Source organism: Ursus americanus, chromosome 3 (assembly GCF_024610735.1).
Source record: "Ursus americanus isolate L20-20 chromosome 3, mUrsAme1.1.p, whole genome shotgun sequence".
In the NCBI taxonomy this organism is placed as follows: Eukaryota; Metazoa; Chordata; class Mammalia; order Carnivora; family Ursidae; genus Ursus; species Ursus americanus.
The window spans coordinates 6,892,487-6,916,343 of record NC_142129.1 but is presented as its reverse complement, the minus strand read 5'-3'; the positions used below and the strand labels follow the sequence as shown (position 1 = coordinate 6,916,343).

The following is a 23,857-nucleotide window of genomic DNA, read 5'->3' as shown; positions in this document are numbered from 1 at the left end:
CATAGAAGATGATATGTATATTTTATAGATGTGTCATATATGATATATAACATATAAATAAATATAAAAATTTATATTTAAATATATATTTTTAGGGGCGCCTGGGCGGCGCAATTGGTTGGGCATCCGACTTGGTTTCATCTCAGGTCGTGATCTCTGGGTGGGGGAATCAAGAGCCCTGGGTCAGGCTCCGTGCTCAGCATGGCGTTGGCTTGAGATTCCCTCTCTCCCTCTCCCTCTGCCCCTCCCCACCTCTCTCTCTCAAAAAATTTTTTTATATATATAAAAATTTAATATATGTTTATACATAAATACCTTTATATGTGTGTATAATCTTTTTAAAAAGATTTTATTTATTTATTTGAGAGAGAGACAGAGATAGAGCATGAGCAGGGGGGAGGGGTAGAGGGAGAGGGAGAAGCAGGCTCCCCACTGAGCAGGGGGCCCCACGAGGGGCTCCATCCCAGGACCCGGGGATCATGACCTGAGCTGAAGGCAGATGCTTAACCGACTGAGCCATCCAGGCGCCCCGGATTGTATAATAATATATATACCTGGTATCTGTTTAAAAGTCCGAATGAGTTCACATCATCCTCATGCCACGCAGTTTGCTTTTTGCCCTTAGTGATATTGTTTGAGAGCCTTTCCGTGCTCGTACTCTGGACCTATGTTATCTTTTTCTGTCCTATCATATCCCATCCGATGACAGCACCATGTCATAATCTCATCCCTGTCAGTGGAGAGTTAGGTAGTTTCCAGTTTATTGCTAACACAACGAGTCCCCACATACCCGTGTCTTTGTGCATTCACATGAGTACTTCCGAGGGATAACTTCCCAGGACTGGAACGCTCCTCGAGTATAATTTTTCCTAAGTAAACTTTGTTTTTTAATTAAAAAAATTTTTTTTACAAAGGCCACAAGCTCAACATGGAAAACTTGAAAGGTAAATAGAAGCACAGAAAAAAAGCTGAGATCATCTACAATTTCGTTCAGACACTGTTTTGTCACCTGCCTTTTCACTTGACGGATTATCATGGATGTTCCTTTTTTTTTTTTTTGAAGATTTTATTTATTTATCTGAGACAGGGAGAGAGAGTGCGCATGCGCGAGCACGAGCAGGTGGGGGGTAGGGGCAGAGGGAGAGGCACCCTTCCCCCCAAAGCAGGGATTCTGATCCCAGGACCCCCGGGTCATGATCCGAGCTGAAGGCCGACACTTAACGGACTGAGCCACCCAGGCGCCCCTTATGGACGTTCTTCTGCGTAACTGAGCCCTTGGACATGGGCTCTGAACCGTCTCTCAGCACAGGGAAGGCCTGTCACCTGGTCACGGTTATGTCACCATCCCCGTGTCCCTGACCTGCAGTGAGTGCTCGACAACCGTTATGGCTGAAGAGAGACATCTGGATGATTTTAAAGCTCTGGCCACCTGTGAAGGTCAACAAGGCGCCCAGGGGTGTCGTCAGCCAGGTGCATATAGTAGAGACCCAGGACACAGGAAGAGGAAGGGCTGGGCTCCTGTGGGAGGGAGGCCAGAGCCGGGAGAAGCAGAGCCGGCCAGGACCTTCCAACCAGCAGAGCTGAAGCCTGATGTAGCAACACAGGTAAAAGGTGTTACCTACACTAACTTCCCTGGTCAGGGGGTATAGCTCAGGGGCAGAGCATTTGACTGCAGTCAAGAGGTCCCCGGTTCAAATCCGGGTGCCCCCTTTCTTAATCAGTTTTTAATCACAAGTGGGCTCCCTGTTTTACAGGAGTAGCTGAGCCAGCAGGAGCCCAGCAGTAGGGGAGCGGCTCAGTGTTTGGAGCCCAGCATGCCGGCTGCAAGCCAGACTGAGGCTGGACTGAGTTGTAGAGCTCCCCCTGGGGCCTTGCTCCCTACTCGAAGATCCACGCCCTGGGGAAGAGCAGGAAGCTGGCGTCTTGGAGCCCAGCATGCCGGCTGCAAGCCAGACTGAGGCTGGACTGAGTTGTCGAAGATCCACGCCCTGGGGAAGAGCAGGAAGCTGGCGTCTTGGAGCCCAGCATGCCGGCTGCAAGCCAGACTGAGGCTGGACTGAGTTGTAGAGCTCCCCCTGGGGCCTTGCTCCCTACTCGAAGATCCACGCCCTGGGGAAGAGCAGGAAGCTGGCGTCGCATTCCAAAAATCAGTAAGAACAAGAATAGGGGAGGAGCATCTGTCCTTAAAAGCTCACCTCACTCTGACAGGAAGACTTCTGGCCTCTGCCTCTCATTCCAGAACTCCTTCAGACACTGACATACGCCCCATGTCCAGTCAGTCCACGAGCCCTGCTGTGCTGCAGTCGAGGGCATTCTTGCCCCTGCACCATCCTCTGCCATGCCAGCCGTCCACGGCCAAGGACGGCAGTGTCAGAGCAGGGCTGTGTGGGTGGAGGGCTCTGGACTTCTCTAAGGCCACGGGTCCCCAGCTGGATGCCCGTCACAGCACCTGGCTTGTGAGATGGTAAGGGCCGTGGAGTGTGCTTTCATGGAAATACAGCTCACGGGCTCCAGGTCAGACCGCCTGCAGCAGCATAGCTGGGCGTGGGGCCAAGGGACTCTATTTTTAACAAGCTCATGGGATGATCCCAGTGGAAAGTCAGAACTGGAAACCGCCAATTTAGTTTGGTGCCCCGTGTTACAGGCTTGAAAAGAGGCCGTAATTAGGAGATGTGCCCAAGCACACACACCTGATTAATCACAGGGTTGGGGCCAGATCCCACCTGGCTGGACTTGGGATCCTTGCACTTCCCTAACCTGGGACAAGACGCGACGGGGCCCACTGCCTTCAGCTGCTTCCCCCTCCCATAGCCGAGGCCGCCCTGGGCTGGATGAGATAGGCCTTCTAAACAATGACCCGAGTGATGCCCACCCCACATCCAGTACTAAATGAGACGAACTCCCAGTGGCCTGGGAATTTGAACCGTGGCCCTCCTGACCTGCAGTCAGATCTTTTCCCCTGAGCCAGAGCTCACTTTCACATTGTTTCCTAATTGACACCATTTCATGACTGTGGCCTCCCCCACGGAGGGACCCCCCCCCCCAGGACCCAGTAGTTTCTGTTAATTCCTGCCGGCCCCATGTCCTGGCTGACTCACCCTCTCCTGGCCATAATCTCCCTCCCCTTTTCCGCTGACCTCTCATTTGAGTGCCCTGAAGCCCCCTCTGCCCTGCCCAGTCCCTCCCCTCCTTCTGTCTCTCACTGGTACGCTTTCTTCCTTCCCCCCCACCTTCCCTCTTCACCCCACCTTTCCTGGGCTACTTTGTCCTAACCCCTGCTCTCCTCTCCCCCAGCTTCACCTGTTCCACCACTGGCTGGATGTTGCTTCCTTTTTCCCTTCTTCATCCCAAGGCCGAATCCTGGGGCTGAGCCTGGGGGAGGCATTTGGCCAGGAGGCTGACCTCCTGGTAAGCAGCCCCATCTGCCTCGAAAGGCCTCATGTCTGGGGCTCTGCACATCTGGAGGGGCAGGGATGGGGTTTAAGGCTGCCTGTTTGGGGTACCAAAGCCCAGAAGCCTTCTGAACTGGCACAGGGACCTTCACTTTGCTGGCTGAGCCACTGCCTGGGACAGTCAGACCACACCCCCCTCTCTCCTGCAGGGGACCCCACACTGTTTCCTCCTGGAGCCACAGGCTGTGCGGATTCTGAACCTGTAGCACAAAGATGCTGAGGGGCAGGGAAGCCCCCTGGGTGTTTGCAGTTTCCACAGTGAGTGGACAGCTTCTGCATTCGGTGGACGGGGCAGGGGTGCTGGGCCCTCTGCGAGCTGTTCCATCAGTCCAGATGTAAGAGGAAATCCATGGGGATTGGTGGCCTTTGGAGTTGGGATTGAGTTCTCCATATCCTCTCATAGATCCCCTTTACAATTTTGGGAGGACTGTTCTTCCCTGATAAATGCCCCAACGTTCACCCAAGAGACCCAAGGAGGCTCCGATTTTCAGGGAAGTTAGCAACTGCTGGATCAAAGTTTGCCTCTGGTGTTCGGCTCTGCCACGTGGTGCCTTGGGCAGATTTTCTCGGCACGGTCGTCGGAAGCCCCGTGTGTCCTTCTGAGGACTGGATGTAGAAGCTGGACCTCTGAGCTAGTCATTCCCGGGGTGTTAGAATCAGCCCCCAGGGCTCTTGCTCTCCCTCGGCACTTCATTTCAGCTGACTACAGGCCGCAATGCATTCAGCTGTTTTGCGTCTGTTAACCCTGGTCCACTAGCTTCCTAACCAGGAGGGACCAGCTGGACTTTTCCCGCCTTCAATACAACGAGGTCTGGCAGTTAACCCCCGATCCCCCCACGTCTGCATTTCTCTGAGGATCTCTTGCTTGCAAATTACTCTGGGTACCAGTTCCTGTACTAGTCACGCACAGGTGCAAACCCAGAATGTGCCTCTGTCTGAGGGAAACAGACTAGATGGTCGCCGGCAGGCTGGCAGGAGCCCATGGCCCTGCAGGGAGGGTGGGAGAGTCAGGCTTCAAGGGACCCCAGTGGCCCCAGTCACAGCCAGAGCCACAAGAGTAGCATGTGGGGCAGGAGGCACTGAAGCCCACAGGGGGCGCTGGACGAACCACCCGCTCTGCCGAGGGGCCAGAGCTCTAGATCCTGGAATGAAGCTCACTCTGGAAGGTCTGAGCCGGGCCCTTGGCCAGCAGTTGGGGGGGGGGCGGTTTGCCGTATTTGGCACATCTGTTTGGTATAGCAGGTTGCAGAGCTGGGCTTTCTACCAAGACTCACTATTTTGGGTTGGGGTTCAGGTGCTGGGCAAAGAGTAACACAAATACCCACCTGCAGCCACCAGAGGGCCTGACCAGCACAGCACAGGAAGTGAAACCGAGGGGTTGGGGGCACAACAGCTGTTATGGGGGGTAAAAGCAGGCATAATAGGGGGCACCTGGATTTGAACCAGGGACCTCTTGATCTGCAGTCAAATGCTCTACCCCTAAGCTATACCCCCACTTGTTCCTAGGTGTCTAATAAGCATTCTAATGCACAGCCACACCCTGACCGTCTCCAGCTTGCAATGTGTTCTTGGCAGAGCTCTGCCGTCCTACACCCCTGTAAGCATGCCCCACATGCTATGCCCACCCCTGCCTCTTACCTCTACTTGGAACCAGCGTTCTTCCACCCCACAGCCCCTAGCTGTAGGCACTGGCCTTGAAAACATTGAGGTTTGCGGCTAGAACATCCTCTGGACTCATCTGGAAGAGCAGGACTCAGGACTAGCTGCTCCACAGACCCTCTGAGGTTAGGGTCAGGGAGGTAGGGTCGGGGAGGGCTTGGGCCCCACCTGGGAACCCCTAAACCAGACTCTCTGGGAAGGGGATGAGGGACAACTGGAGCTTCTAACAAGCTCCTGATGATTTTGGAGCTATCAGTTTACTTTGTGGCCTGCATGGTATAGATCTGGGAAAAAAACGTCAGTAATTAAAATCGTGCTCAAACAAAACACGCTTGGTTTAATGACCAAGTTAGCACTGGAATCCACATTTATGATGAAAGGCCTCTTTGCACTAGACTGGGCAGGAGATGAACTACCCCCTTCCTCCGTCTTCTTTTGTCCCCTTATTCTGCTCGTTGCACCCTTCCATGTGTCGGATGGAAGATGTAACCTGAAGAGGGTGTAATGCATGGAATGTCAGTGAAGTGGGACTGAGAGATTTATGGTCATCGGAGCACAGACACAGGACAGGGTGATTGCAAACATGTGGTCAGAACAAGAGGAAGGGCCAACAGGTGACACATAGACGTGAACCAGGGACTACCTGATAGGTGGTCAGATGCTCTGCCCCCGAACTCTGCCCCCTTATCGGTTTGGGCGTTGCTGATGGGCCCCATGTCACCTGTGAGCCATCGTGCACTGTAACTTCTCGTCTCTAGGGAACTAGGGGGAACTGACTGACTCACCTCATCCAGACAGACCTCTGTCTGACTCTGAACTTATTCTGTCCTTTTCCAGAGACTTCTAGAAATCTTCTCTGCCCACAGCACTGCCACCTCCTCAGTCTCCGTGGGGGGCACGAATCATCGCTTAGAGCAGGAATCTTCCCTCGTTCCTTCCCTCCCACTCAGGTTTTACTTCACCAGCCCCACTCCCCCTAGTCCCACTCTGACTCTCACCCTCGGCACAATGGGGTTCTCACGTTGCTTCCTCTGCTCCCCCCGCTCTTCTCATCCCTTACTCCTTGGGTTTAAAGGAAGTTGCCTCACCAGGAGGTCATGACGCCATGCTAGCTCCCCACTCCCCACCATCAGCTCAGCACAGCTGGAGGACTTGAGACCAGATACAAGTTCTGGCTATTTGAGCACCAAACTCAGGCCTCTACTATCTCCTGGACTGTGACCAGGGATCTCTTCCTCTGTGGATGTTTCCCCTGGAAGTTACCCCTGTGGGGCCAAAAGACCACAGAGACCCCAAGAATGCATAGAAAGGACAATCACCCAAATGGGCATCACACGTGGAGGCAAAACTAGGTGAAAAACAGACCCATTGTAGATTTGTCCGCACAGTGCAAGTCAGAAACTGGAGAGGTGGTTGGCTGAGTCTGTTGTAGTCGCAGCAGCCATATGGAAGAACCCTCTGCAGCCACTAAAAAGGTGTCCTAAAAGCTTTTTTTTATTGGCATGAAAAAGTAATCAATTCCTTTTAATGTTAAAAACATCACAGAAAAAGAGTTTCATCTTTGTAAGAAAGGGATATATAAATTATAAACATATTATCTCTGAAATGATCTAGTTGCTTTCTCCACACACGTTAGTTTTGCTTAAAAAAAAAAAGCAACGATTCCAATTGTCTGTATCCCTTAAACAAGAGATGCTTTTATCTGAAAAGAGACTGATTCCATCAAGATTAGAAATGGGTCAGTGGAGACGGGTCCCAACGGCCCTGATCCCACCTGTTCCCTTCCTGATAATGTTGCACTAAGGACCCAGTGCACAGGCTGGTGGTCTCAGAGTGCGGGGACACCAGATTCAAGATCATTTTGGTGGCTCCAGTGGTTTTATTATTTGGGAGAGTTTTTGCATTTCTGTAGAATCAGATGGATTTTTCTTACAAAGCTTCTGTCCCTCATTCACTGGGCCAGTCCAAGTATGTCATCATGCCACATTCTAATTTCTAGAAAGCAAGAAGAAAGTGAAGGCCATTGTATCAGTTGGTATTTTTCAGCAAACTGCCTTTTTTAATTTTAGAAAGGAACTGATTGGAAATACATCACAGAATTGCTAGGAAGCAGAAGATAAGGCTTGGGAAAGGCAAGAGGCCAGTGTGGGCAGGGAAGTCCCTCTGCACGATCTAGAACCAGCCACTCTGAGCGCTTTGTCTCTTGTCCATGGCCGGAATCCCAACGACAGCATCTACATGAGACAGCTAGTATCAGGGCATGCCTACCTCCTAGGTATAGAGGGCCCTAGATTCCAGTTTTACCAGCCTGCATCCAAGGAAAATTGGGATATTATTAGGACGGGAGTTGGATGTTGGGAAGCCAAAACAATTCCTACATGTCCACAACACCAGTTTTTATTGAGACATTTGCATCAGCAAATATATAGGAATGGCCGTTGTGCTTGACCAAGGAAATAGTTGTTGTCACATCTGGACGTATGAGAGAAAGGGACTTTAGGAGTTCAGCGCTTTCCTGTTCTTTATCTTTTGCTGAGGCATCTGCTAAATATGCCCTTGACTAAGAAACAGGGCTGTTTCTCTTATTACAAAGCTCAACTCATTATTGAATAAAAAGCAGAAAGTTTAAGCCATCACATATATTCAAATGGGAGATATCAAAGTGTGCATGTGTGTGTGCGTGTGTGTGCGTGCGTGTGTGTGTGTGTGTTCGTGTGCGTGTACAGGTGCACACAAGTTAAATATTAGAGAAAAGCTTTGAGGATTATAAAATATAAAAACAGTATAAAAACATACATACATGTAGGTGAAACTTGGCAAGGAGTAACCATGCCCCTTGTGCTACCTGACCATTTGGGGAGATCCTTTGTGCCCGAGTATTTTGTCCTCCCTGGCACCATTACCTGGGGAATGGGAAAAGCCCCAATAAGGGCTAAGGTGAAAGCCAGATGTAGAAACTTGCCTGTGGAATTTGAGGAGGTGCCCTGACTTCCCATGAAGCTTCAGTGAAGTGGCAACTATCCAAGAGGCGGGTGAAACTGTGAACCCAACTAGGATCGCAATTGGACGATCTTGTCTTTGTGTTTCGGATCTCAGTCATTCAGCAGCACGAGCTGAGTTTTTAGCGCAGTGGTCAGGAAGTCTGCCACGTCTGTCTGTGTCAGGAGAAGAGAAGATAGACTTTTGAGCTTTCCATTGTATGACGTTGCGCTTCCCTAGACCGTCCACCTTGGCTTGTCCCTTCATCCTGTTCTATAACCTGCTGGTCCCTGAAGGTTTTGTCCTGCAGTGGGAACTTTATTCCAAGACGGGGTGATACTCAAAATATTTAGCCATTGCTGCAGCACGGACACTGACCAATCAGAATAGACGTCAGCCATAAACAGCCTTTAAATGCCTACCAGATGGATAAGCTGCCTCCAATCCATTGGTCAATTGAATCTATGTGATCGATCAATCAGCTCATTTGCCACTAAGAGCCCATTGGTTCTCAGATTTTCAGCCCTGAAGGATTCACTGGAGTTCCACTTCAAACCCGAGTAGAACAGAAAAGCAATTCTACATCCACCCCACTTTCTTTAAGGTCTTTTGCCTGCAACCGACTCCAAATGTTGTATCAGCTTAGGCATATTGTTACAGAAACAGAAGCTGGTTCTGCCTACTGGAAAAGATGAGACAATCACTGTCCAGGTGGCAGGGAGCCCAAAGCACTGAAGGGAAGGTTGGGGCTTGCAGGTTTGCGAGGCAGGGGCGATCCAAGGGGACTCAGCCAGTTAGGCTCTCGCGCACCCGTTAGGGAGATGCTGGGTGATGCCTGAACTCTGCCAACCCTGGAATTTGTGTCACTCGGTCTAAGTGTAGTGTGAGTCAGGAGCACCTATTTGGCCAGAAGTGCGGGGGTGGGGGGGGGGAAGGAGAAGGGAGAAAAAGCCTTTAATTCTGCAGCTGCAAGCAGAGCCATTTCTTCCACCAGGGCTCACATAATTGGGGATCCTCAAAAGATGGAAAGAGGGTTCAAAGGTTGAAAGGGAAGAAGAACACATCTGAATTGGAATCAGGGACCTCTAGGTTGTCAATCAAATGCTTTATTCGGTTTTGTCAAATAAGTGTGTTTCAATTCTGAACTTTAATGCAGAGTCGAGTTATTAGTTATGGGCTGTCAGCCCACCTAGCAGGACTGTGCCAGTGCCATCTGTCACCATGCTACCATGGCCACATTCTCTTACCTCTGCGCCCTGTCCACTCTCTGTCCGTCTACAGCCCACCTCTTACAATTCCCTCGGTCCTGGGCTGAAGGACTAACTTGAAAAATCATTGATGTTTACCACCAGAATGTTGTTTAAAATAACATAGCATCGTAAGTTCCAAAATAACTTTCCAGCCACTTGGATTGGCTGGATGTTACCATCGAAATTAGTAGGGAGGTGTGCCTCCCCCAAACGGAAGCTCCCAGGCATCTCCTCAGTCCTACTAAGTCATAATTCCTGGGGCTAAGCTGTATTTTTACTAAGGTCCCTAAGTAATTCTGGGGCAGATAGGCTGGGTAACCACTGATCAGCTTTAAGGAGGAAGTAAGAAACTTCTGCCACGTATACATCCAGGCTGGGTAACAACTGATCAGCTTTAAAGAGGAAGTAAGAAACTTCTGCCACGTATACATCCTTAACAACAGCACCATGACAGCTACAGCACCCCAGAAGCCACTTGCGGAAACTGACACAGACCCGGCACGGAGGGTGCTGATGTAGGTGATTTTACAATGAGCAGGACCCTAAATGAGGCCATTTATTTGCACTTGGCAATAAGGTAAGCCACCTGCAGGGGGCATCTGGATTTGAACCAGGGACCTCTTGATTTGCAGTCAAATGCTCTGCCCCTGAGCTATACCCCCTTGGTGGAATGAGGTTCCTCCTTAGTGTAGTTCACCTGCACTGCCACACCCAAGCATTCCATAGTGCACTGGACACCCTATTCTCTCTTGCTCGGCCTATGAAACTGGCAAGCCCACCATAAACTGGCTGGAGACCACCCTGGCCAGGAGTTGGTCCTTCCATTCCCCAGAGACCCTCCCTTGTTTAATAGCACTTCTCTTCTGTAGCCACAACCTGAGCTCCTTGGGTAAACTGCGGTCTCCTCCCCTCGCCTCACTCAGTACCCGGTGGGAAGGAGAAGGGAGAGGAAGTGTAAGAATCGTGCCTGGATGAGCTATGTCCAGTAATGCTTGGGGATAACAAACCATCCCCAGATGCAGATGCATGCAACAGTAAGCATTTATTTTCACGTTCACAGGTCAGCAACATGCATGGCGATCAGTCAGTGGATCTAGTCTGGGCTTGACCTGCGGCCCGGCTTCAAGCTGGGAGTCATCTGTGCTTGGATCCCTGATGTGAGTTGGGCTCAGGTTTGCTCCAAGTCTGTTTATTCCTGGGTCGAAGTTGGAAAAGCGGCAGCTAGAAGGGAAACTTTTCTCCTGGCAACGGTAGAAATGCAAAAAAGTCCAGCCACCTGTGCAAGCAGGTTTCAAGCCTCGGCTTGTGTCCACGTGCTAACATCCCACCAGTGAAAGGAGTCTCAGGACCAAGCCCTGCATCAAGGGCAGGGAAATCTCTTCCACTTTTAATGGGAGCATCTGAAAAGTCTTGTGGCAAAGGGAACACACTGAATAAGCACAGAACTGGGGCCAACATCTTCATCCACCGTGGTCTGCCCTCTTGGTCGTAATTACTTCCATCTCTCCCGCATGTGTAATCTACTCAGCTTTATCCCAAGGCCCCCCAAACCTCATTCAGGCAAAGTCCAGGATCTTATGACCTACATTAGATCCAGGAGAGGCTTCTCTTAATCCAGAGACCTATAAACTTAAAAAACAAATTATCTACCACTCACACACCCAAAATCCATTGATGGTACAGGAACAGACTTAACTGCAGTAAACCATTTACATTCAAAGATGGGTTCCGATGGGAAGCACACGAGAGTCATAGAAGTTGACTCACAGAAATTGAAATGCTAGGCAGAAGTGGCCGTGCTCTTTTTTGCCTTTTGTTCCAGCCAGAGCCCCCTTCTGGATCCCAATGTCTGTATTTGCCAGCCTTTTTGCAATATTATTATCTAACAGACTACCCCAAAATTCAACATGATTTGGCTCTGGTTCTGCTAACTCGGGAGAGCTCCCTGTCCACTGTTCTGCATGACTCTGAGACGTCTTCTTTTTCCTTCCGGCTTCTCTGCAATTTTTGAAGAGATCATTGGAAAAATGTCCTTTCTGGTGGCTGGACATTCTTCCCAGCTCGCTTCCCCCTGTAGAATGCTGGAAGCCCAGGTCCTATTACTTCCCAGTCTTCGTGTCTTTTTGTTCAGGCTAGTGATGCTCTTGACAGTACCGCTCTCTCAAGCAACGTGTGGGTTTTCTATTTATTTGAATCCATGTGCCAAAGCCACGTGATCACAATTCTTTTTGACATATGCTCTCCCTCCAGCTCAATTATAATTATTTGGGCACATCCTTAGTCTTTCTGGGGATACTTTTGTCCAACTGAGACGATATACTTGGTACCAGTTCAAGTCTTCAGTGTTCTTAATAAAGTGCATTCCAACTATGAGGGCATTAAGCTTGATTTGGTTTGAGACTATGTCTTACCGGAAGGCTCTGGATTTAGTCTTTTTCCTAAAGTGATATCATAATAGCCTCACCTTTGTTTTGGAGAGAATGGTTTCATTTTTCTGACTATGCAATTCTGAACTATCTAGATTGCCTCTAAATTCTGACTGCAAACCAGTAAGTTCTCTTCTGAACTCAAAGCTTTTTTTTTTTTGTAGGACCTTACACAAGATAGCTCATGCATTCAATATTTTTCTTTGAAATATCCTACCCCCAACGTTACAAGTTCAAGTGTATTTTCTGCCTTCAAGGTTATCATGAGCTTCTGATTTCTCTGCCCTCAACAATAGTTTCCTATTTTTTCAGCTGATTGTTAACAGCTCCCTTGCCACCCATTGTTTCATTGGCAAGACATGCCACGTACTTTAGGCTTTTGTTATAGCAGGAGTCCCCTTCTGTATGTCGACTTTAGTATTTGCCAGCCTAATCCACAATAGTGTCGCAAAACAAGCCACTCCAAACCGGTGACACACAGCAATAAGCGTTTATTCTCATGCCCGTGGGTCAGAATATTGAACGTGAATCAATTGATCTAGGCTGGGCTTGGCTGGGTAAGTCCGCTTCAAGCTGCAGGTCCAGCCGGCTGTGGCTGCTCTCGGTGAGCCGAGCTGAGGGCCCTGGCTGAAGGGGCAGCAGCTCACAGGATAAACACATCTCACGGTAATACCAGAAGCGCCAGAGGACAAACCCAATCTCGCAAGTTGATCTCAGGCCCCTGCCTGCATACACCTGCTAACATCCTGTTGGCCAAAACAAGTCACACGATGTGCCAGCTATCAATTTTTTGAATGTCGGGTCCAAATTCATGCCCCCATACCTGCCCTGCAATAACCGACAGGTTTCTAGAAGCGTTTCCCCTGTAATATGAACAGCTGTCAGTAGAGGGCGCTGGAGGGATGTTGTAGGAAAAAAGGGATTGTCTCCCTGATTTTTGCTACGTGTTGGTGGTGGTGGTTTTGTTTTTTGTTCTGTTTTTCCTCCTTCCCTTTGGTCTCTGCTGCGTGGTTGGTCAGAGGTGTCAGTGTGTGAGGACCCAACCAGGCACCCAGAGAACGAAGTCCCATGGCGACCTCGCAGCCCCAGCTCGGCGGGTGACCCACCCTGGGCGCTCCCAACTCCGCCCACGCACTGCGGGCGCCGGCCCGCCCGCTTGTCTCTGCCGCTCAGAGGTTTGGTCCCCGAGCCCTCCAGGTGCAGATGCTGCACGCTCCAGACTTCACACTTGCAAGTCGCTCTCCTGTGCCCAAGAAGTTTGCTTCCTGCTTGCAAGACTGTGACTAGGTCAGGTTGCGGCAACCTGGAGCGTGGACTGCAACCACATTTTCCCTAGGGTCTCGTCCCAGCTTTGGGGAGGGGTCCCCCTTCTAAATTTATCCTTCTTTGTGTCCCTGTCCCCCCAGGATAACATTAGAGTTTTCTTTGCATCTGTGTAGTTACTCTTTTGTTTGTTTGTACCGAATTCTTTTCCAGTGGTTTTTTTTTTTTTATGTTAGTCACCATACAGTACATCCCTGGTTTTTGATGTAAAGTTCGATGATTCATTAGTTGCGTATAACACCCAGTGCACCATGCAATACGTGCCCTCCTTACTACCCATCACCAGCCTATCCCATTCCCCCACCCCCGTAGTTACTCTTTTTATAACACAATAATTCTTTTTATTAAACTTCCCACTTAAGTTACTGTGTGGGTTTTGTCTCCTGGTTGGTCCAGACTGATACCTACCGCCGAGCCCAGAGCAAGGGGGTGCAGAGTGCTCTCACCTCTGGGAGTGAAAAGTCGCAAGCAAGAGCCACAGAAACCTAGAGGTGAAGAATTGCAGCCAATGGGTCAATGCTGGGGGAGAAAAGGCACCTGAGACAAGGTCTGGGGAAAGCGGCGGGGAGGGCACGTTAAATGGATGGTGGTACTTGGGAAGTCATTCCTCCGCCTTCGGCAATAAAGCAAAGGTCCAGCAGGGGGCACCCGGATTTGAACCGGGGACCTCTTGATCTGCAGTCAAATGCTCTACCCCTGAGCTATACCCCCTTGCGCTGGGTTGGCTCCTCTTTACGTTACTTCACCTGTGACGCCGCACCCAAGCATTCCACAGCGCCCCCTGAGTTCCATTCGTTGCTGGTAGGCCTATGAAACTAGCAGGTCTAGCACAAACGCACTAGAGACCACTCTGTGCCCATGGGGCCGCCTTCCCACTCCCCCAGAGACCCCTCGCTTGGCTAATAGGAGCTTTTCCGCTAGCCGCGCAAGAACTGCGGGAGGTACCAGGTTTCTGCGGGACCCCGCCCCCCCATCCTTCCTTCCTTACTTCCCTCCTCGCTGAGCTCCACCCGCTCCGCCCCGCCCTCCCCAGCCTCACCCTAGCTGGCTGTCTGTTTGCCTTCCCATTCTCCCCCCTTTCCCCGGCCCAGTGCCCTCCTGAGGCAGTCTCCTAGGGGCTTGGGTGAACCCAGGAGAGACAAAGCCGGAGAGGCAGTAGCGCCTGAATCCTTCCGGCAGCAAAGCGGAGGAAGCTAGGGCGCCGCATGAAGGCTGCTGTTTGGGGGCCCACAGCCCCGGCTCAAGGGTCCCTGCTATATGGTCAGAGATCTCTCTTTCCTCTGCCCCCCAGCAGGAGAGCCCAGGCCCTGAATGTGAACCCCCATCCCCTCCCTCCCGGCTCGCAGACCTTCGTGCATAGAGCACACACACCGTCCTTCCTACAAGGCATCAGGGCAGTAACCGAAGGGGACGCTATGTGGCCTCAGACACCGGTGAGATTCACTTTCCAGAGACCACAGAGGACACTGAGCTATGCAGTGGAAGATAGGGTAGAAGAGGGGAGATTCTTTTCTCATTCCTGTGCAGCTTACCAATAACATTCCTCTGTTACACGGGTAAGGTGGTTCACTTCAAAAACATAAGGTAAACTCAAAATCAGCATTCCAGTGAGAACAGAGAGCGCCCCGTCCGTGATGTTTCTCACATAATCGACCTGCTCCCGTGTTGCTGGCCGCTTGTCCAGCCTCTAAAACACCATCTTTTCATTAGGGGACGTAATTGGAATGTCGGGTGCCCTTCCCTGGCATGGCCAGGTTCCCCGGGTGAGGCGAAATCCATTTGGTGGAGCTGGTTCCTAGCCTCCATGCCAGAAGTTTTGACCTTTGTTTCTGAGTTCACTGTATTAGCGCCGAGTGCGTGCGCAGATCCCACTCTTTTCTTTTTTTTTTAAAGATTTTATTTTTTATTTATTTGAAGAGATAGGGATAGCCAGTGAGAGAGGGAACACAAGCAGGAGGAGAGGGAGAGGAAGAAGCAGGCTCATAGAGGAGGAGCCTGATGTGGGGCTCGATCTGATGACACCGGGATCACGCCCTGAGCCGAAGGCAGACGCCCAAGGACTGTGCCACCCAGGCGCCCCTACTCTTTTCTGATTAGTGTCCTGTCTTTCACGCATGAGACAAGGATATTGTTCCTTTAACTGACATAGTAAGTCTGTAACCCACAGGATCAAACCCTACTTTCGGTTGGAGGCCTTTTCAGTTATTCAGGAGTAAGAGATAAGGCTCTGTGCACTTGGCGCTGCCGAGAATAGAGGATTTACATGTTTGAGCTTCATTTTCTTTCTCTGAGTTCCTGTGCCAAAAGAATCAGCCGCTCTACCATACAGTGCTTCCCGGTGCCCTGTGGTAACTTAGTGTATCAGGGCCTGGCCCTCCCTGGGCACTTGGCTCCAGGTGACCCAGGCAATAGTCAACTTCTCTGCTTTGTCACTGTGTGTCCGTGATGGCCAGGTTCCAATTCCTGAATACCTGGCCAGGTGGTCACTGCTTTTAGCCCCAACCCGACCAGATAACTGACGCCACGTTCCCCTCACTTCCTGCACCTGACTTCCAGTATCAGTTTTCACACTGGCAGCATTCTGTCTCAAAAATTGAAACTGATAATGGCTAATTGATGCAAACAAGGAAATGACTGGCACAAAGACAAAAATCTCAGACCACTCAAGGAAACCTAGCGATCTACACTCAGAAAACGGGCAGAATTAAAGGGCAGCCAGGGGGTCAGGATCCTTCACCCCCAAACAGCATCCTGGTTAGGGGGCTGGTGATGTCCCTGTTGCACACTGGCTGTAGCCCCCAGCCCCACTGCCAATGCCAGAGCTCCCCTGGAATAAATTCCAGACTCTTCCTGCCTGTGTGTCCCTCATTCCATATTCCAAGTCTCAATCACGTGCGTGTGGATGGCTAAGCTTAGGGCATTGCTGGGGTTGGTGGGAGGGCAGAGTCTGGTACTTTTGCCTTTGGTAGTGCGGGTAGGTCCTGGTTTCCACCAGTCATGGACAGCTGTGGATCCCCCTCCCCTCCACCACGGAAAGGAATTTCAAACATTGAGGGTGTCAGAAAGGTAGTTGCATATACCTACCGCAGATCTCATAAGTGAGACTAGATCAGTGCTGGAATAAGGAATGGGGGAAATTGTACAGCACTGCCACAGCCTGGGGAGCTTTTCTGGCAAAGGCTTGATCTGCTTCTTCTCTCTTCCCTCCTCCCCCTCCCCGCTTCCTTCTTCTTTTTCTTCTGCTTCTTCAATTCCAGTGTCGTTAACATCCAGCAGTATATTACTTTCAGGTGTACAGGGTGGTGCGCCAGCACTTCTGTATATTCCTCGGTGCTCATCAAGATAAGTGTACGCTTAATTCTTCTCTTCCCTACTTGCAGGAAGAGGCAGTTACCTGGAATGCCAGCAAGTCTGAATAAATATGGCAGCAGGTGCATACCACGGAATATTATTCAACCATAAAAAGAAATGAGCTATGAAGACACAAAAAGATATGGAGGGACCTTACGTGCCTATAGCTAAGTGAAAGAAGCCGATCTGGAAAGGCTACATACAGTGTGCTTCCAACTGGATGACATTCTGGGAAAGGCAAAACTTGGGACAGTATAAAGACCGGTGGTCGCCAGGGATTGGCAGGGGGAGGAGAGAAATGACTAGATATATCAGGCGGGATTTTTAGAACACTGGGGCTATCCCTATGATGCTAGTTAATTGTGGATACGTGACATTATGCATTTGTCAAAATCCATAAAACTGTAGGTGTCAGTTAATAATAATGTATCGATCGATATTCGCTCACCAGTTTTAACAAATGTACCAGACGAGTGCAAGATCTTAACCACAGGAAAACTGGGGGGTGGGGTAGGGTGAGGGGAGGGGTTAAATGAGAACTCTTTGTGCTTTCTGCTCAGTTTTTCTGCCAACCTTAAACTGCTCTAAGAATAAAGTCTACAACATGCATGTTTTTAATGACAGCAGGTGGGCGCTCCCTGGATTACGCATCAGAGACCACGTGATCTGTGTTCAAAAGACCCGCCCGGGAGCCAGGGCGCCTTCCCCCCAGCTGCCCTATCCAGGACTCTAGCACAGCAAGTCGCCGACGTCTTCCGTGGGCTTGCCTGAGACCCGCGGGGTCTGCCACCGGGACGGACCGCTTTCTGACTAGGCCTTCTTCCGCACCTGGCAGCTTCTCGGGCCCCTGCCAAGGGCACCGGCTTTGAGAACCAAACACGTTTAGGCCAAGCTCCCTTTAGAATCAAACGTGCCTGTCAGATCGTCTAGTGAGCATCGGGGTGGAGGGGGTAGGAGGAAGGGTAGAGGTGTGCCTCGTTTTTACAATAAAAGTACTGCATCAGTCCCCGGGGCTGAAGTCCAGGGCACATGAGCACGAACAGCGCCCCCCTGCGGCTGAACCTATGAGTTCTCGCAGCGGCTGCTTCTGTGTGTGCCCCCATCCTCCTGTGGACTCAGGAGAGCTCACCAAACATATACTTTGGTCAGAGGGTCATGACAAAACGTCTGATTCTGGACAAGCAACGACTGGGAAAGAAAAACCAACAGGGGGCACCCGGATTTGAACCGGGGACCTCTTGATCTGCAGTCAAATGCTCTACCCCTGAGCTATACCCCCACACATACTGTATGTTTTGAACTAGCATCTTTTCACTATGTTGCAATACCCGGGTGTCCAACGCTACACTAACTACCATTCGTTCTCAGTGAGCCTCCAGAACCGCACCCTTCCGGCCATCAGCCTCCCCTACTAACTCCTCTACAGACTATATTTCAGGGGAATGATTTTTTTTTTTCTTCTATGTGAAACCAGTTAACAGTCATCCATCTTGTCCCGTGGGTCTCTACCGTCTTTATTGCTTTGTTATAATCAGGAAAACGTTCTTATTTTAAAAAGTTGTATATTTAAGTGAAAATATATACATAAATAAAGTTAAATAGACCTAACAAACAGATCTATATTTTAGTAGGAACCCCCCCCCCACAGACATTTTCCCCCAAAGTAAAAAACTCAAACTGCAGCTCAGATCACCACTGCCCCAAATGTACTGTTTGCATTGTTTGTTGACATAAATATTCTCACATTAAACCCAGGATGGTCATAATTATTAAGGATTGTTTAAAATGCATATTTTCTAAATTATGTAATTCCTTCCTTTACTGTGCATGTTATTAAAAAAATTAAGTTGTAGTTGAGAATTATAATCCAAAGTATTAAGCACTGATATATACAACCTTTTAGCTGTGTAGACCTTGAACCGTGGCATTTTGAAATAAAAAAAAAAAATTGCTTTGGTGAGATGAAGAATAATAAAGTTGTCTTTATTGATATTTTATACTATTATAAAATAAATATTTTTTTACATATGAAGAAAAATAACCTCCAACCTAGAATTCTGAATCATGGAAACTAATATTTAAGCATGAGGACAAAAGAAGGACATTCCAGAAGAACAAGATCTGAAAGCATGTATTAGAGCAGAATCCCACTAAATCCACAGCCGACAGAGAATGGACATGAACCCTGGGGAGAAACAAGGACATGAAAAGCCCATGGATGATGGCCCCTCCAGTGGGACCGGCAGCCTCCTCCCGGAGCCAGAGCCTCAGACTTGACCTCCTCATTCAGAGATCTAATAGGCCCCTCAAACTGAACATGGGAGAGAATTATTAGTTCTCACCCCTAGCCAGCTCCCTTCCCACCCCGTGTTGCCCACCTAAGTGCTATGATTCTCCCAGCGACAAGGGCCAAACACTGGCCAGCCACTGTGGGGTCACCCCTTTTGTTTGCATCCAAAGCCTGCAGCAAGTCCTGTCGACTCTGCTGTGAGACATATTTGCATCTGAGCAGTTCTTGCGGTCATGACCTCTGGTCCAGGCCCACCTGACCCGTCACCACCCTCTCCTGGCAGGTCTCCCCCTGCCTCTTCCACCTACTTCTATTTCCACTGAGACAGCCCTTTCGGACAGGAGTCAGATGACGTTTCCCGCTCTGCTCAGTGGCTTCCTGCTCCCCCAAGAACAAAGTCCACGCTGCAGCCTACGGGACCTACAGGACCTGGCCCCAGCTGCTTCCTCCCCGAACTCCTTCCTTTTTGCCTCCAGCCACACTGGTCTTTGCTGTTCTTCCAAGGGCACTGCTCCAGAAACTCCCGGTGCGCCTTCTCTTTGCTCAGGGCTCTGCCCAGCATCAGCTCATCAGCAGGGCCTCCTGTGGTTCTGTCTAAACTGTATCCCATCATTTTTATCCCCTTGCTCTGTTTTTGTTTTCCTCACAGTTCCCATTACAACCTGCATTATAGTAAGATAGATCTTTGTTCATTATCTGTCTCACTACTCACGGCTTAAAAAAACAACTCGTAGCAAATTAAGAAGTAAGTTTCTGCGAAGGAAATGTCCAAAGACAAGAATGTTCGGATGTTTCCATATGTCCATGGTCTAACCTGGATACTTTCCTTTGTGGGGCCGAAGACACTTTCTCATCTCCCGTTTCATTTGTAGACGGGAATAATTTTACAACACCCTCGAGCCTGAGTTTGCTGAGACAAACTAGGCTTTTGAACTCATACTGGGCTGCTCCAGACAGAACAGGTGCATCTCCCCCTTTACTCGCTTGAACAAGGGGTCCCCATATTGGGGAGGGGTATTAGTCTTCTTGGGTGTTAGTTTCCTAAATGGGAAAATGGAAGGAGGGCTAATTGACAGTTGGTCCCAGGCAGGCGGTGGGAGGAAAGCGAGCGGGACCTCAGGACACTATCTTTGGCGGAGTGAAGGCCCCAGTGTCCGGTGAATGTGCAGAAGAGGCAACGGTGGACAGGTGCCTTGGGTGTGGCTGCAGGTATGATAAGGGCCTGGTCACAGATGTGTGGAGGTCTAGAGCAGTGCTGCTCAAGGTATGGTCCCAGGTCAGCAACATCAGCATTACCTGAGAACTTGTCAGCACAAACCTTTAGGGTGGGGGCCCAGCCATCTTTGTTTTAACAAGACCTCCAGGTGATTCTGAGGCCCCCTAAAATTAAGAACCACTGACCTAGAGCAGAGATCAGAAGATGAGCAGTTTGACCCTGGTCTTTGGTTATAATCCCAGCTGATCCCAGAGGGTGTTCAAATTCCAAACCCATTCCTTTCTTGGGTGTTGCGGTACCCGAGTCTTCCTGCAGGTGGTGCAAGAGGAAGCCGAGCTAAACCTGTGGCAGGTGTTTCTCAAACTGGGTCTCCTGACTTTCCAAAAGGAGCTTGTTCCTTAGCCCAGATCATATCTGCATGTTTGACAAACTCCTGAGATGATTCGTAAGTACAAAAATCTGAGACTGGCCCAAGGGATGCAGTTCATGCACCGTGTCACATCCTGGGCTCCTCCATCAGCTTTCCCCTTGTGGTCTTTGAGCTGTGTGGCACACTCATGCTCTATGAAGCCTGCATTCTAGTCCCTTTGATGGCCTCAGGTCTGTATACATCTGTTCAGATGGCTCCTATTATGTGGCCTTTACATATTTTGACTGATGGAAGCTAGGGACAAGAGGAAGGTAAGAGAGTCATTGGTTCAGTAACAGGGTTCTAAACCCAAAGTCAGGAAGAGTGGATTCAGGTTCTCATCCCACCAGTAAAGGGCTTTGTGTGGTGAAAGACTAGTAATCTTGAATGTCTGTATTCAGATGCCCTCTGTGAATGGCATAGACTAGCGACTCTGAAGGCCCTTCCAGCTTTAAATGTTGGTGTCAGTGCTCTTCCAGAAAAAGCAGGGAGGCAGCTACAGGGAGGAGAACCGGTTGCTTGTTTTTCATCAGAGAGAGAAAATTGCAGTGAGGTAGGCTTGGCTGCTTCCAGGAGGTCCAGCTAATGTACGTTTATGACAAAAATTTATAGGGGTGTTGGGTGTGGCTGCACAGGTAAAAGGTATTACTTAGGCCCCCACCTACATCAGGGGGTATAGCTCAGGGGTAGAGCATTTGACTGCAGATCAAGAGGTCCCTGGTTCAAATCCAGGTGCCCCCTGCTGTCTCTCACTTTTGTTCACTGGAGCTGGTATTAAAGATTCAGCTCCTTTCCCTAATACTGAGCCTCAGGATATGGAGCATTTCCAAATCTGGTTAAAAAAAAAAAAAAAAAAGTCCGGGGCAGCTTAAAACCCTGGCGCTGAGCACCACAGCCCCAGAGTGATAGGTTCCTCCAACTGTGACTTCATAGTTCACTCACCATGGGTCTTGTTCTACGTAGGCTTAGGCTCCCTTTTTCTACACACTTTCACTGCTCCACATCAGTGGTATGCTGCTACATACTTAACAACCAGCTCTTGGGGGAAGGGCATTGCTGATTTTTAGTGTTTCCCAGTTTCATGGTGTAAATAATCTCACCGTGGTCAATTTCAAGCTACAAACAAGATCACTGAACATGGAATGGGGAAGATATGCTAACAAGTGACTCTCTGGTGCGAGCCAGCTCTAGCACAAACCGTCCCTAATCCATCTTCCCTAAAGAGGCATGGATGGGCTTTTTGACCCCTACTCTATCCTCTCAATGCTTACTGACATCAGAGCAGTGGCTGACATCCATCTGTTCATCCATGGACTCATCCATTCACTCAAGACATATTTGATTCCCACTTGATACCAGACACAGGAAAGACAGAGCTGAGCAAGAACTGTCTGCAGTGGGTAGAACAGTCAAACAAAGAAATGGTCATGGGAATGAGGACAGCTAGACAGAAGAGAGGGCTATTTTAAAATAAAAGGATTTCTGTTACTGGGAATATGTTAGACTAGATCATCTAAAACTCCTTCTACCTCAAAACACCCAGAAGTGAAACATAAAATAGGGTTTTAACAAACGGTATCAAACAAATACCCAATCACAGGTATAGCTGAGCTCGCATGACAATAAAGGATTATCTTGGGGGTGGGGCAGGGGAATGAACTGAAGTTTTGACCCCAAGAATGCCTGTGGTTATGGTGAGACAGCAGAGGTGTTGAGTTTTAACAGCCATGTGGATCCCGGAGATTAGGTCTAGACCTGAAACGCCCCTCCTGCCTGTAAAGTCAGACTCCCAGAGAGCCACACCATTAGTACAAGGGTGGGTTAGCAAAACATGAGCACGAGCAGACAAGGGGTCTTTCTCTTCTCAGTGGGGGAGGAGGCATCTCCCCTGAAAATTCATAACCAGAGATTTATCTTCATACTTGTTAGAACTTTGAATTTACGCTACCTGCATGGTTCAGAAATTCCCCATGCTAAAAGTTGACATAAAAAGTGTGCCTAGGCTAATAATGATTGTGGAGTACTCAGAAGAAATAGACACAAACTCTGAGGGCACAGCTGCAGGCCAGGCCACACAGAATTCCCACGGGTGACACCTGGCTTAAAATGGGTGCACAATTCAAAATAATAAAATCAACAAGGAATCAGCCAACCATGAGTGAAAACCATCAGACAAAATAAAGAATGTCAGATAGGAGAAATATACAGATACTATGAGGTAAGTGTGGTCAAAATTATTAAAGACATAGGAAATTGAATGTATGAGAATATATGACTTTCAAAAAGAGGAAAAAGACTCATCTAAAATGAAAAATACAATAACTGAAATTAATAGTATAATAGCAGATAGAAAGAAGAGAGATTTGTGAACGAAATAGAATATGTCTTAAAAAACTACCAAGAATGAAGCATAAAGGTCTAAAAAAATGCAAAACAAAAAAGAGTGGCTAAGAGGGGTGCAGAGTAGAATAGAGTTCTGATAAATGTCAAATATGAATTCTACAAGTATAAACTATAATGATATAATAGCTGAGAGATTTCCAGACTAGTACAAAGACCTCAGATTAGGAATGAGTTCCCAAAAAACCCCCAAACACACCTAGGCACACTGCAGTGCTTTCATGGTACCATAGTGCCATACAAAGGGATGATCTTAAAAGCAGCCAAACAGAAAAGACAAATCACGGACAGAGGAATAATAATTAGAATGACAGCAGACTGTTCAACGGAAGCAATGATGGGTAGAAGACGATGGAATAAAGTATTCTGAGTGAAAAGTAACACGTTAGAATTCTCTACTCAGTTCAACTATCATTCAGAAGTGACAGAAATATATTGAAAGCATTTACTTCTAAGATATCCTTGCTGAAGCAGCTTTTAAAACTTGTAATTCCAAAAGGAGAACACTGAACCCAGAAGGAAGGAGAAAGAGACAAGAGAAAATATGGTGAACAAAAATACTAGTGAGCATACTGGTGAATCTAAAAAGCACTGATTAGGGGCGCCTGGGTGGCACAGCAGTTAAGCGTCTGCCTTCGGCTCAGGGCGTGATCCCGGCGTTCTGGGATCGAGCCCCACATCAGGCTCCTCCACTATGAGCCTGCTTCTTCCTCTCCCACTCCCCCTGCTTGTGTTCCCTCTCTCGCTGGCTGTCTCTCTCTCTGTCAAATAAATAAAATCTTTAAAAAAAAATAAAAAATAAAAAGCACTGATGATACAAGACAAAAAAATGAGTTGGGGAGGGCTTAAAAATAAGACTTAACCAAAGAGAACAATTACACAGAAGACAAGGGCAATGACGTGATTGAACTAAGACATTAAAGTTCTTCTTTTGTGTGTGGAAGGAGGGTGGCAATACTAATTATTGTTAGACTATATCAGATCAGACGTGTGTGTAAAATGTGTAAAAATTTAAAGAGTAACCCCTAAAACTATAGAAAAGGAAGACTAAATAATTTTCAAATTAGGAGAAAAAGGTGAATCAAGGTGAATTCGTCAAAGA

At 48.8% G+C, this 23,857-nt stretch overlaps 5 non-coding genes across 5 annotated transcripts; 1 reads left to right on the top strand and 4 right to left on the bottom strand.

Moving 5' to 3' along the window:
• Window positions 1-4,874: 4,874 nt before the first annotated feature.
• Window positions 4,875-4,946, bottom strand: TRNAC-GCA (transfer RNA cysteine (anticodon GCA)). The gene has a single exon. It is a non-coding gene; the product is annotated as a tRNA-Cys (tRNA).
• A 4,984-nt stretch (window positions 4,947-9,930) lies between these two features.
• On the bottom strand, window positions 9,931-10,002 carry TRNAC-GCA (transfer RNA cysteine (anticodon GCA)). Its single transcript has one exon. It is a non-coding gene; the product is annotated as a tRNA-Cys (tRNA).
• Window positions 10,003-13,728: 3,726 nt separating this feature from the next.
• On the bottom strand, window positions 13,729-13,800 carry TRNAC-GCA (transfer RNA cysteine (anticodon GCA)). The gene has a single exon. It is a non-coding gene; the product is annotated as a tRNA-Cys (tRNA).
• A 3,847-nt stretch (window positions 13,801-17,647) lies between these two features.
• Window positions 17,648-17,719, bottom strand: TRNAC-GCA (transfer RNA cysteine (anticodon GCA)). Its single transcript has one exon. It is a non-coding gene; the product is annotated as a tRNA-Cys (tRNA).
• A 3,305-nt stretch (window positions 17,720-21,024) lies between these two features.
• Window positions 21,025-21,096, top strand: TRNAC-GCA (transfer RNA cysteine (anticodon GCA)). Its single transcript has one exon. It is a non-coding gene; the product is annotated as a tRNA-Cys (tRNA).
• The last annotated feature ends 2,761 nt before the right edge of the window (window positions 21,097-23,857 follow it).